The 14,813-nt window shown below is 38.3% G+C and overlaps 1 non-coding gene across 1 annotated transcript; it reads right to left on the reverse strand.

Annotated features, from left to right (window-relative positions):
• Positions 1–13,788: 13,788 nt before the first annotated feature.
• LOC139856267 (small nucleolar RNA R71) lies at positions 13,789–13,895 on the reverse strand. Its single transcript, XR_011761761.1, has one exon. It is a non-coding gene; the product is annotated as a small nucleolar RNA R71 (small nucleolar RNA).
• Between the last annotated feature and the right edge of the window lie 918 nt (positions 13,896–14,813).

Here is a 14,813-nt window from a genome sequence, read left to right on the forward strand (position 1 = left end):
TGCATTTTGCGGCTTGTACTCTTGTAATTTCTAGACGTTCTCATCAATAATTTGAACCACTTGGATTGTACTTTGTACTTTTTAGCTTTTTGGTCATTTGCGTCTTCAATTCGTCGAATCTGTTTTTTGTCTTCACCTTTTATTATTTAAATGAATATCACTTGTAAATAGAATAATTGCAACTAAAAGCTTGTCTTTCTTGAGGGATAATGCTATGAAATATATGTTCATTTTTAGCATTATCACGAATAAATGACAGAATCTCCATAATCGTACACGTAGCAGAAGGTGGCAGAATAACATGATATGGAGGGGACCACGTGTATACATGATTTTATGCGACAGAATAGTACGAACTCGTACTATTATGTACCCTCTCATTTTTGTCTCTGACGTGGAAAATAAAGGACCTCTATTTTCACCTATAAATAACCATAGTGAGGCTCACATAAACACACATCGGGGTAAGGTGAGAGAATATATCACTCAACATCAAACTTAACCTTTCACGATTGAAGCAAATAATCCACGGTTCTCAGGTAACGTTCCTTGAACACTAAATCCTAAACAACGTCCTTGAGCCATCAACTCCGGCTAACCAGAATGACGGTGGTTCACATTTAACCACCCTTTTTGAGATCATTATCTCGTATTGGAGTTATTCACAGTACTCCGAACCGGAGAGTTAAATTCAAAGAACCCTTAAATCCTCATAATATGTTGATCTTGCATAGACCGAACCCCTTGGACTATTTTATTCTTGATCAAATGGCGCATCCGTGGGACAAAGAAGTTAAAAGGTTTAAATATATCTTTTTTCTTTATTATACTTAACGTTCACTAGGTTTTTATGTTCTCAGCTCAAGCTGCGCTTCTGTTAACAAGCAAAAAAAAAAAAAGACAGACGCCGGCATGGCCAACGTCTTCTCACGAAGAGAAGGGAAGCGCTGATAGTGCTATAAATGAACATATATTTAGTATCAATATCCTTCCAATATGTAAAGCTTTTAGTTGCAATTATTCTATTTTTATGTAATATTCGTTTAAATAAATAAGTGCTAAGACAAAAGAAGAAAACGACGATTTGAAGACGCAGATGACCAAAAAGCTCAAATGTACAAGATATAATTCTAGTGGTTCAATTTATTGATGAGAAACGTCTAAAAATTACAAGAGTACAAGCCACGGAACGCAAAGTACGAGATATCTACTCGTACGAAAGGACGTTCGAAAATCCGAAACCGAGACATAAACCGAGCATCAACGCGCGAGTCAACAGTCCTAAAATTACGAGTCAACTATACACAAGAATATAATATAATATAATATATATATATATATATATATATAATTAATATAAATTATATATATTATATATATATTTAATAAATATGTCGACAAGCTAGAAAATAAGGGAAAGTGAGCTGGTACCAGTCACCATGCGATCGCATGGGATTAACACACCCAGGCCATGCGATCGCATGGCCCCAAAAGTTGGGTCAGGTGCTATAAAAGGCAACGTATTCAGCGTATGTAAAACACATCTTTTTCTTTTCCTTCTCTGTAACGAAAACATATATATATATATATATATATATATATATATATATATATATATATATATATATATATATATATATATATATATATATATATATATATATATATATATATATATATATATATATATATATATATATATATATATATATATATAATATTAAGTTTAAATTAAGTTTAATAATAATTAGGTTATTGTAAGAAATGTTTTAAGGTTTTATAAGACGGAAATATGTCCGTATAAAACTACGCGATTAATCACCACTATAAGCTATGTTCTTCCTTTTTAAATTAATGTCTCGTAACTAAGTTATTATTATGCTTATTTGAGCCGAAGTAATCATGATGTTAGACTAAATATTATGACGGAGTTATTGGATTTTGTATCATAATTAATGTTTGAACAAAGGACCGACACTTGTGGGCATTTGACTATGGACTATTAATATATGGGAGGTATTGTATAATTGAGTGACAACTCATTGGAGTCTGTCGAACCTATCTTCAAATTAATTAACTTAATAATTATAATTAATAATGATTATGGTTGTCCTATTTAGTGACATTCATATGAAATCTATTATAATCATTTAATTAATTATTCGGGTTGGGTAATTGATTATTCAAACTGATAAAGTGGGTAAATTAATATTCATATCTAATCAAAACAGGGGTGGATTACATATAGTGATAACTGGTGTAATTGTTGACAGAAGTGATAACTGCGTCACAGTTTAAATCTTTAATTAGTTGGAATATTTGACTTCGGGTATAAGGGTAATTTGACGAGGACACTCGCACTTTATATTTATGACCGATGGACTATTATGGACAAAAACCAGATAGATTTGAAATAATCCAGGACAAAAGGACAATTAGCCAAGAGTAATAAATTAAAATCAAAACGTCAAACATCATGGTTACGGAAGTTTAAGTAAGCATAATACTTTTATTTCATATTCCATCATACCTTTATTTACTGTTATTTTAATTACTGTAATTTATTTTATCGCAATTTAAATTCTGTCATTTATATTATTGTCATTTATCTTTACGCTTAAAATAAAAAATCGACAAACCGATCATTAAACGGTAAACCCCCCTTTTATATATTATTACTACTATATTACTAATATATATATATATATATATATACACACACACACACAAATATAATTGTTTAAAAAATATAGTGTACGCAATAAGCCATCTCCCTGTGGAACGAACCGGACTTACTAGAAACTACACTACTCTACGATTAGGTACACTGCCTATAAGTGTTGTAGCAAGGTTTAGGTATATCCATACTATAAATAATTAAAACTTGTGTAATTTGTATCGTATTTCGTATTAAAAATAATAGTATTTCATACTACACGCTGAACACATCAAGTTTTTGGTGCCGCTGCCGGGGACTCGGTGAAAAACACTATATTTTTGTAAAAATATTTTATTTCTTATTTCGTAAAAATATTTTGTTTAAGTGTTAAAAATATATATAAAAAATTTATATATATATTTTTAAGAACTTTATTTATAAAATTAAAAAATACTTTTATTTTTAAGATTTTAAAATATAAGTTTATTATATTTTATATAAATATTCTATAAATATTTTGTAATTTAAAATCAGAAAAAAAAAATATATATAATAATTAAGATTAAAAATTGGGCCGAACCCGTCGAAGCCTAAAACCATATCTGGAATCCAGGTGTAACAACCCAAACCAACACCTGACAAAACCTTGTGAAAATACGAAATAAAAAAAAAAAATTTCTGTTGCAGACCATCGGCGCGCCGCGCCATATGGCCCGCGCGCCGCGCCATATCTGGCTGTCCCCGGGACTTTTAACCGCGAAAAGATTGACTAGTTCCCGGCACTTTTAGACAAAACGCTTTTTACCATACAACCAAATATGTAAAACTAACATGTTTCAAACATAAAATTAAAGTTTTACAAGCGGGGCCCACACGACCCAAATTACAAGTTTAGTACAATTTAGGAGTTTCGACCACCAAAAAGTTTAAGTTCCAAACTACACAATGAGCATGGCGTTTGGGATTAAACTACCCAACTATCGGTCAAACTCCGAGAGCTACTAAAACCAAAAGCGTCCCTTAGCAACAAGCGGGATCCCTAGTCCAAAACGATGCCCTTACCCTTGTCCAACACCGAACCTATAAAAGTGGTAAACAACGAGAGGGTAAGCAAAGCTTAGTGAATGCAATAATTACACATACATATATATCGCCCATCTATTTTCAATCACAACACAAGATACCTCGTACGAAACGTGTAACACAAAAGCATGTCATCAACCTCAAACACTTAACAAGTCATACAATAACATAACCGAGTTAGCATATACTCAACACAACCATAAATAAATTAGCATGCTAAATATCAACAAATCTTAATATGGTTAACCATGACGCTATGGTGCTACCGGCTCGTGGTTCACACCATACGCATTGAGTCTCACTCGTTTATAGTGCTACCGGCTCGTGGTTCACACTTTGTTTATAGTGCTACCGGCTCGTGGTTCACACTCGATGCTACCGGCTCGTGGTTCACATCAATTATTTTATAGTGCTACCGGCTCGTGGTTCACACTCGATGCTACCGGCTCGTGGTTCACATCAATTTACACACATGCTATGGTACTACCGGCTCGATGGTTCATACCATAACACCCACAAATAAACACGCCATATACACGAATGCATAATTATTCCACTCACCTCAAAATCTCTTGGTGAAAGATAACCGAGCTTGAACACTTCAATGTAACGCACCTATTACATTTATCACAATATCAAAATCACAACTCGAGTTGGTCAACACTCTAAAGCTCACTCCTAGTGTTAATTTGACCCATGGTGCAAATCCGACCCATTTGCACCCTTAACCCTAAAATCGGGTTAACTCATCACAAAACCCTATCATTACACATTTTAACACTAGTTTTAGGCTTCAACCACACATATTAATTAGCTTAGGTTCATTTTGACACATTTGACACTTTCAAAGTCAACCTACCCATTTTGGGTCAACCACTAACCCATTTACACCCATTTACATAAGTCATGGTGTTCTAGCAATTTTACTAGCTAATTAGGGTTCTCTAACAACAAGTAACTCTTCCAAACCCTAGTTAACCCAATATTGAGTCTACATGACTCAAATTACCCTAGAACACCCAAAACACTAACAAAATGGGTTTTATGTTCATCTTCACCCCAAACCCTAGCCCTAAATCAAATTAAACAAAGAAATTAAGATTAGAGCATACCACAACTATCACAACGAAGCTAGAGGGAAGGCGAACAACTTTAATGCTTGGACTTAAGCAAGAAACCTTCTTCTTCTTCTCCAAAATGGGGTTTCCCTCACTAAAAGCCACTCTCTCTCTAGAATTGATTTGGATAAGTGTTGGTAGTTGTGGAAGGAGTAAATGAACTCCCCAAAATTGATCTAAGGTATTAAATCCGGCCTCCTAGTGATTTTACCAAAATACCCTCAAAATATCTAATTTAAAAGAAAGAGAGAATCTGTCACAGACAGATGGCGCGGCGCGCCACCAGGCCGCGCGGCGCGCAACTCTCCCAGTCCAGCTCCTTTTGCCTTTTTAAATATATACAACCAAACCCCGATTTGAGTACCGCACAATACACTTATATACACATGTGTACACTTCAATTATTCGGGTCTTACAACTCTCCCCCACTTATTCGGATTGCGTCCTCGCAATCCAAGCCGCATGACAAGAGGGAAGATACACTAACACGAACTCTTCGGGTTCCCAAGTGAACTCGGAACCCTTGCTACGCCGCCATTGGACTTTAAAAGTCCTCACTTCTTTATGTCTCAACCTCTTAACTTTCTCATCGAGTATGGCGACCGGTTCTTCGACATATTCCAACTTGTTGTTTAGCTCGATCTCGTCTAAAGGCATCCATAAGGAATCATCCGCAAGACACTTACGGAGGTGGGAAACATGGAATGTATTATGGATCCCCGCAAGCTCTTCGGGTAATTCCAATCGATATGCAACTTCGCCAACACGAGCTAAAACCTTGAATGGCCCAATAAACCGAGGAGCTAACTTTCCCCGTTTTCAAAATCGAATAATACCCTTCCATGGCGAAACTTTAAGCATCACCATGTCGCCTTCTTGAAATTCGATCGTTCGCCTACGTTTGTCGGCATACGACTTTTGCCTATCTTGAGCCTTCTTCAAATGTTCCCGAATAATATCAATCTTGTTGTTCGTCTCCAAAACCAAATCGGTACTCCCGATCTCTCGTTGACCCACTTCTCCCCAACAAACGGGAGTTCGACATCTACGCCCATAGAGCATCTCATACGGTGGCATCCCGATACTAGTATGATAACTATTATTGTACGAGAATTCCACCAAAGGCAAATGCTCGTCCCAACTACCACCAAAATCAATAATGCACGCCCGTAACATATCTTCTAGAGTTTGGTTCGTACGTTCGGTTTGACCTTCCGTTTGAGGATGATACGCCGTGCTCAACTTCAATTGCGTACCCATATCTTCATGAAACTTTTCCCAAAATCGAGATGTAAAACGGGTATCTCGATCCGAGATAATAGATATAGGAACCCCATGACGAGCGACGACTTCCTTGATAAACAACTTAGCCAAGGTCTCCGACGATATTGCTTCTTTAATGGGAAGAAACAAAGCGCTTTTCGTCAACCGATCAACTATAACCCAAATCGAATCATATTGAGTCCTCGCCGTCTTAGGTAACTTAGTGATGAAATCCATGGTAATGTGCTCCCATTTCCACTTCGGGATCTCTAACGGTTGCAACTTACCATACGGCTTTTGGTGCTCGGCTTTAACTTGCAAGCAAGTAACACATCGTTCAACATATTTCACAACATCGCGTTTCATGCCCGGCCACCAATAGTCTTTCTTCAAGTCGTGATACATTTTTGTCGCGCCCGGATGAATAGAATATTTTGACTTATGTACCTCGTCAAGTAGCACCCGTCGGTAATCACCCATCTTAGGCACCCACACCCTTCCTTGAAACGACAATAAACCCCGCGGGCCTATAGTAATGAATTCCGATTGGCCCACAATTCGCTCCGCATGCTTATTGTGAACATAAGCCTCTATTTGATCTTCACCCATCTTTCCAAGAAAGTCGTTAGTGATAACCAAACGTAACGATGCTACACGTATCGCCGGATGTTGAGTCTTTCGACTTAACGCATCCGCGACCACATTCGCCTTACCCGGATGATAAAGTATCTCACAATCATAGTCCTTCACCACATCCATCCACCTACGTTGATGATAATTCAAATCTCTTTGAGTGAAAAGATGTTTCAAATTTTTATGATCCGAATATATCGTACACTTGACACCATACAAGTAATGGCGCCAAATTTTCAACGCATGCACAACCGCCGCCATCTCTAAATCGTGAGTCGGGTACCTCGTCTCGTGCTCCTTTAATTGTCGAGAGGCATAAGCAATGACTTTACCCCTTTGCATAAGAACACACCCGAGCCCATTTAAGGAAGCATCACAATAAACTACCATATCTTCGACACCTTCCGGTAACACTAACACCGGAGCCTGACATAACTTCTCTTTTAACAATTGAAAAGCAATTTCTTGCTCGTTCTCCCAAACAAACTTCGCATTCTTCCTTGTCAATTTCGTCAACGAAGAAGTGATCTTAGAAAAATCTTAGATAAACCGACGATAATAACCGGCCAACCCGAGAAAACTCCGGATTTCCATAGGCGTAGTCGGTCGTCCCCAACTCTTCACCGTCTCAATCTTCCCCGGATCCACTTGGATACCGCCTTCGTTCACAATATGGCCAAGAAATTGGACCTCTCTTAGCCAAAATTCACATTTAGAGAATTTTGCATACAACTTCTCCTTTCTTAATGTCTTCAAAACTTCACGCAAGTGACGTTCATGTTCGTGCATACTTTTCGAGTAGACTAGTATGTCGTCAATGAACACAATGACCGACTTGTCCAACATAGGTTGGCACACCCAGTTCATAAGATCAATGAATGCCGCTGGTGCATTCGTAAGACCAAAAGGCATAACCACAAACTCATAATGCCCATAACGCGTTCGGAAAGCCGTTTTCTCAATGTCTTCCTCACGGACCCGCATTTGATGATAGCCGGACCGTAGGTCGATCTTAGAGAAATACGTCGCGCCTTGAAGTTGATCAAACAAATCGTCAATCCTAGGTAACGGATAACGATTCTTGATCGTCACTTTATTTAACTCACGGTAATCGATGCACATACGCATACTACCATCTTTCTTCTTCACGAATAAGACCGGAGCGCCCCACGGCGAAGCACTCGGTCGGATAAAACCTTTCTCAAGCAACTCTTGAATTTGATTCAACAACTCCTGCATTTCCGTTGGTGCTAAACGATAAGGAGTTTTAGCGATGGGGGTAGCCCCCGGAACCAACTCAATGCGAAACTCGACTTGTCTTTCCACCGGAACACCCGGTAACTCATCCGGAAAAACGTCTTCAAACTCATTAACTACCGGAATTTCACGAATAGGTGGTGGCTCATTACGAGTATCAACAACATGAGCAAGGAAAGCCATGCCACCGGTAACAACGGAACGACGCGCCCGTGCAAAAGTGCATATCGGCACCGTTCTTCTTCTCTTAACACCATGAATAATCATTTCTCCCCCACTTGGGGCCTTAACATGAATAAACTTGTCATGGCATGCAATATCGGCTCTGTAATGATCGAGCCAATCCATACCAACGACAATATCAAAATCGCCCAAGGTCATTAGAATGAGATTAATTTTAAAAGTTTCGGCACCAAAAACAACATCACAATTCCTACACACATCAACCACTAGCACCGTCTTGCCGTCCGCTATTTCGACTTCTACCGGACGACTTAACTTAGCTAACGGTCTATCAAGTTTAGGCACAAATTTAGGAGAAACAAACGACAAATTTGCACCTCTATCAAAAAGAATTCTCGCCGGATTAGAATTAACCATAAAAGTACCTGAGACAACTTCGTTCGATTGTTTGGCTTCATCATTAGTCATCAAATAGTTGCGACCCCTAGCCGTACCCGCCGCCCTCTCCAACCTTTTCACATTATCATTTCGCAAGTCGGGACACTCCGGCTTCTTATGCCCCTCTTTGCCGCAATTAAAGCAAGTAACCTTGGTCGACGCCTTAGGACATTCGCGAGCCATGTGCCCTCTTTGATTACAATTAAAGCAAGTGGGTCCAAAACTCCCGGAACCACCCTTCTTCGCACTATTAACGCTCTCGGCGCCTCTTTTGGACTTCTTGTTTGAAAAATTCGAATGGCTCGATCCTTCAAACTTCCTTTTCGAAAAAGTAAAATCACTCTTCCTAGGCACCTCCGGCTCAAAACCCCGAGCCAACTCAAACAATTCATCAAAAGTCTTAGCCATACCCCGGCTAATCTTGCTCTTGTAGTCGGCATTCAAGGTACGATAAAAATCTTTCATAAGCTTATGATCATAACCCACATACTCCGGGCAAAAACGAGTCTTTGCCAAGAATGTAGACTTGAGGGTAACTAAATCCATGGAACCTTGTTGCAAATGATGCAACTCGTCCCGGATTCGATCAAGATCGGATGAAGTTCGGTATTCCTTGAAAAACTCTTTCTTGAACTCCTCCCATGTCAAGTCCATGCATTGCTCTTCGCCATACAAATTGATTTTATCATCCCACCACAACTTGCCCTCTTCACGTAACATGCTAGACCCAAACCTCGTCTTCTTCTCGGGAGGACACTCCGCGGTACGGAAGGCCCCCTCGATGTCCGAAATCCAACAAGTACTTTTCAACGGATCCCTCACCCCATTAAACGTCGGAGGTTGAGTATCCTTAAAATTTTTGTAGTGGAAGTCTCTCTTTCCATCACCCCCTTCACCTCGAGGATAAATGTTTCTAGCATCAAGGGCCTCTTCAATAGTGGCCTTCATTCGTTCGTTTATCACTTCGGTCACTTGCCCATCGACCGAATCTTGGAAGACCTTTCGAACGTCCGCAAGAAAATCCGATTTCAACTTCTTAAAGACGGCCTCGACCTTTGTCGAGAACTCGGCGTCTTCACTTGTACTTCCGTTATCGTGATCGGGACCGTTTCTCGTCTTCATTCTATAAAACGAATTAGCTTAAACCACGAAACGAAAGGGCAAATATACACAATTACATACATATACGCCTCACTACCCCATCTCGCTCAACAATCGTCGTACATTGCTTGTTTGACCCGATTTGCACCCGTAGTAATGGTAGCTAGTCATTACTACGCGAGCACGTCGCGCTAACTCGCTAGTACAACGTCCATCTCGCTTGATGATTGCTAAACACAACACAAATAAATAGCGCATGATTAGTTCACATAAACCTATGCACTAATCATTCTGATCCGACCCAAAGTCCTACAAGTCCCGCATAATCACGCACACAAAAGTCTAAGTCTAGGCGCCTATCTCAAGTCACCTAAATCCCTTAGACCATGCTCTGATACCACTTGTAACAACCCAAACCAACACCCGACAAAACCTTGTGAAAATACGAAATAAAAAAAAAAATTTCTGTTGCAGACCATCGGCGTGCCGCGCCATATGGCCCGCGCGCCGCGCCATATCTGGCTGTCCCCGGGACTTTTAACCGCGAAAAGATTGACTAGTTCCCGACACTTTTAGACAAAACGCTTTTTACCATACAACCAAATATGTAAAACTAACATGTTTCAAACATAAAATTAAAGTTTTACAAGCGGGGCCCACACGACCCAAATTACAAGTTTAGTACAATTTAGGAGTTTCGACCACCAAAAAGTTTAAGTTCCAAACTACACAATGAGCATGGCGTTTGGGATTAAACTACCCAACTATCGGTCAAACTCCGAGAGCTACTAAAACCAAAAGCGTCCCTTAGCAACAAGCGGGATCCCTAGTCCAAAACGATGTCCTTACCCTTGTCCAACACCGAACCTATAAAAGTGGTAAACAACGAGAGGGTAAGCAAAGCTTAGTGAATGCAATAATTACACATACATATATATCGCCCATCTATTTGCAATCACAACACAAGATACCTCGTACGAAACGTGTAACACAAAAGCATGTCATCAACCTCAAACACTTAACAAGTCATACAATAACATAACCGAGTTAGCATATACTCAACACAACCATAAATAATTTAGCATGCTAAATATCAACAAATCTTAATATGGTTAACCATGACGCTATGGTGCTACCGGCTCGTGGTTCACACCATACGCATTGAGTCTCACTCGTTTATAGTGCTACCGGCTCGTGGTTCACAATTTGTTTATAGTGCTACCGGCTCGTGGTTCACACTCGATGCTACCGGCTCGTGGTTCACATCAATTATTTTATAGTGCTACCGGCTCGTGGTTCATACTCGATGCTACCGGCTCGTGGTTCACATCAATTTACACACATGCTATGGTACTACCGGCTCGATGGTTCATACCATAACACCCACAAATAAACACGCCATATACACGAATGCATAATTATTCCACTCACCTCAAAATCTCTTGGTGAAAGATAACCGAGCTTGAACACTTCAATGTAACGCACCTATTACATTTATCACAATATCAAAATCACAACTCGAGTTGGTCAACACTCTAAAGCTCACTCCTAGTGTTAATTTGACCCATGGTGCAAATCCGACCCATTTGCACCCTTAACCCTAAAATCGGGTTAACTCATCACAAAACCCTATCATTAACCAAAGTAGGTTCATTACACATTTTAACACTAGTTTTAGGCTTCAACCACACATATTAATTAGCTTAGGTTCATTTTGACCCATTTGACACTTTCAAAGTCAACCTACCCATTTTGGGTCAACCACTAACCCATTTACACCCATTTACATAAGTCATGGTGTTCTAGCAATTTTACTAGCTAATTAGGGTTCTCTAACAACAAGTAACTCTTCCAAACCCTAGTTAACCCAATATTGAGTCTACATGACTCAAATTACCCTAGAACACCCAAAACACTAACAAAATGGGTTTTATGTTCATCTTCACCCCAAACCCTAGCCCTAAATCAAATTAAACAAAGAAATTAAGATTAGAGCATACCACAACTATCACAACGAAGCTAGAGGGAAGGCGAACAACTTTAATGCTTGGACTTAAGCAAGAAACCTTCTTCTTCTTCTCCAAAATGGGGTTTCCCTCACTAAAAGCCACTCTCTCTCTAGAATTGATTTGGATAAGTGTTGGTAGTTGTGGAAGGAGTAAATGAACTCCCCAAAACTGATCTAAGGCATTAAATCCGGCCTCCTAGTGATTTTACCAAAATACCCTCAAAATATCTAATTTAAAAGAAAGAGAGAATCTGTCACAGACAGATGGCGCGGCGCGACACCAGGCCGCGCGGCGCGCAACTCTCCCAGTCCAGCTCCTTTTGCCTTTTTAAATATATACAACCAAATCCTGATTCGAGTACCGCACGATACACTTATATACACATGTGTACAGTTCAATTATTCGGGTCTTACACCAGGCCCATGCGATCGCATGAGCCGTATGCTTTATTTCCATGCGGTCGCATGGTAGTGTCTGACAGGAAACCTAGTACATCATTTAATACGGAGTAGGGTTTTATTATTTATTATTATAAATATTTAACCTAATTAGGGTTTTTATTAATTAATATATTTAAATCTAGTTTTTAAATTTGTATTTTAAGTTTTAGTATTTATTATTTACATATATAGATTAATATTTTTATAAAATAATAATATAAAAATAATATTTTTATATAAATTGTATTTTTTTACAACTTTAGTTTTATTTTTACTTTTTGTATATTTTAAACGTTTAATTCGTAATTTGTAATTTATCGTTCGTAATTAGGTTTAAACTTAGTTTTTTCCATAGTATTTTATATTTCTAGATTTTTAGGCTTTGCCGTAAAATCCCTTAAGTGCTTTTTCTTTAGATTAAGATTTAGGCACTTTAGAATTTTGCGACGCAGTTTATAAATTTTAGTGCCTTTTTAAGTTATTGCCGTTTTAGATTTAGAATTCCTTTAAGCTTTAATACCTTTAGACGTAAGCTTTAATTTTTAGTTTTTAGACTTTTAAGTTTCGACGCTTTACTTTCTTATTATTATTTTTCGAATTTTTGTTTTTCGACGTTTGTTTTTCGACCTCTTATTTTTCGACGCACTCTTTTTCTTTCTCATTTCTACGCTCTAGTTTTTAGGACATAAAATTTTCTTTAAACTTCGATGAAAAAATTATTTTAAGCTGTTAAATTGATAGACATTGAAAATTTTCTGCTTCGTAGTAATAGTTGGATTTGTTGGTGGCTGAGTTGTGGATTTTCCGACTTAAAGGATCCTGGCTCCCTGCTGCATCTTTTGGCTATTCGAAACGTGGGCAAAAGCAGAAAAGTCTATTAATTTGATAACTTATATAATTTTTATCTTTATAACTAATAGGATATTCAATGAATGCACCGAGCAAAACGTTCACCACCTTTCATACGTTCACCACCTGTAACCCGATCAAGACATCTAGCTAATATAATCGTCGTTGATTTTTCTTTAGAATCATCATCTAGTCGAACAAGTACTCCAATTCAAATTTCTGATAATCCATCTTTTGAACCCGATTTCACAATTGAGAACCCGGAGGATATTCAAGGACAATTCCAAGATCCTGAACCACTAATCATTCCTCCTGAAATATAAACTGTTAAATAAGAATTCTCTAGTGATTCGTATTCAACAAATTCAATTATGGAAGTAACTGAACCTCTAAGTATGGAAGGCCGAATGAGAGCCACACGCACGGGCCAAGGTCACGCCATTATTAAGCCAGACATTAATGCGCCAGATTATGAAATCAAAGGACAAATCCTACACATGGTAACTAATCAATGCCAATATAGTGGTACGCCAAAAGAAGATCCAAACGAACATCTTCGAAACTTTAATAGGATCTGTACTTTATTCAAAATCAGAGAAGTTGAGGATGAACAGATCTATCTCATGTTATTTTCCTGGACTTTAAAGGGAGAATCCAAAGATTGGTTAGAATTGTTACCTGAAGGAGCGATTGATACATGGGATGTTTTAGTTGAAAAATTTCTTAAAAGATTCTTTCCGGCATCTAAATCCGTGAGACTTCAAGGAGAAATTGTTAAGTTCGCGCAAAAGACAAATGAAACATTATTTGAGGCGTGGACAAGATTCGAAAAGTTGTTAAGAGGATGTCCTCAGCACGGTTTAGACACTTATCAAATAGTACAAATATTCAACCAAGGTGTCAACATTGCTACACGAAAAGACATCGACACAGCAGTTGGTGGTTCCATTATGAAGAAAACAGCAACTGAAGCTCACAAAATTATTGATAACACAGCCTCCCACTCACATGAGTTGCATCAGGAAAAATATATCTTTCGTTCATCTAAAGAGGCTAGAGCCGATTCTAGCCATGACTTTGATTCCGTTTCCGCAAAAATAGATGCTTTCGAGAGACGAATGGAAAAGATGACTAAAGATATTCACGCAATATGAATCAGTTGTGAGCAATGCGGTGGACCACACTTAATAAAAGATTGTCACATTGAGCAAATGATGGAACAACGTGAGAATGTTTCCTACATGAACCAAAGGCCGGGAAATAATTATCAAAATAATTATCAACCGCCAAGGCCAAACTTCAATCGAAATCAAAACATTCTTTACAATCCAAATGGACCCAACAATAACTCGTACAACCAACAAGGTCCGAATAACCAACCAACTCCAAACAACACTTTCAATCAACAAAGACCTAGCTTGTATAAACCACCACAACAAATCGAAGAGAAAAAGTCAAATCTGGAAGAAATGATGGCAAAGCTAATGGAATCTCAAACACAATTTATTGCAACTCAAACCAAACAAATGAGAGGTTTGATCAGTCATTAAGAACTCAAAAAGCTTCCATTTTGAATCTAGAAAAATACGTAGGTAATCTTGCTAGCATGATGAGTGAGAGGGAACAAGGAAAGCTACCGAGTAATACTGAAGTAAATCCTCGGAATGAGAATGTTAATATGGTTTCAACGAATTCTGAAAAACCAGCACCAGAAGATGGGAAGGTTTTAGATGTGAGTAACAATGAAGAAGTTACAACACCACCACCACCCGAGTATGTA

The sequence above is a fragment of the Rutidosis leptorrhynchoides genome, chromosome 6 (genome assembly GCF_046630445.1).
Source record: "Rutidosis leptorrhynchoides isolate AG116_Rl617_1_P2 chromosome 6, CSIRO_AGI_Rlap_v1, whole genome shotgun sequence".
In the NCBI taxonomy this organism is placed as follows: Eukaryota; Viridiplantae; Streptophyta; class Magnoliopsida; order Asterales; family Asteraceae; genus Rutidosis; species Rutidosis leptorrhynchoides.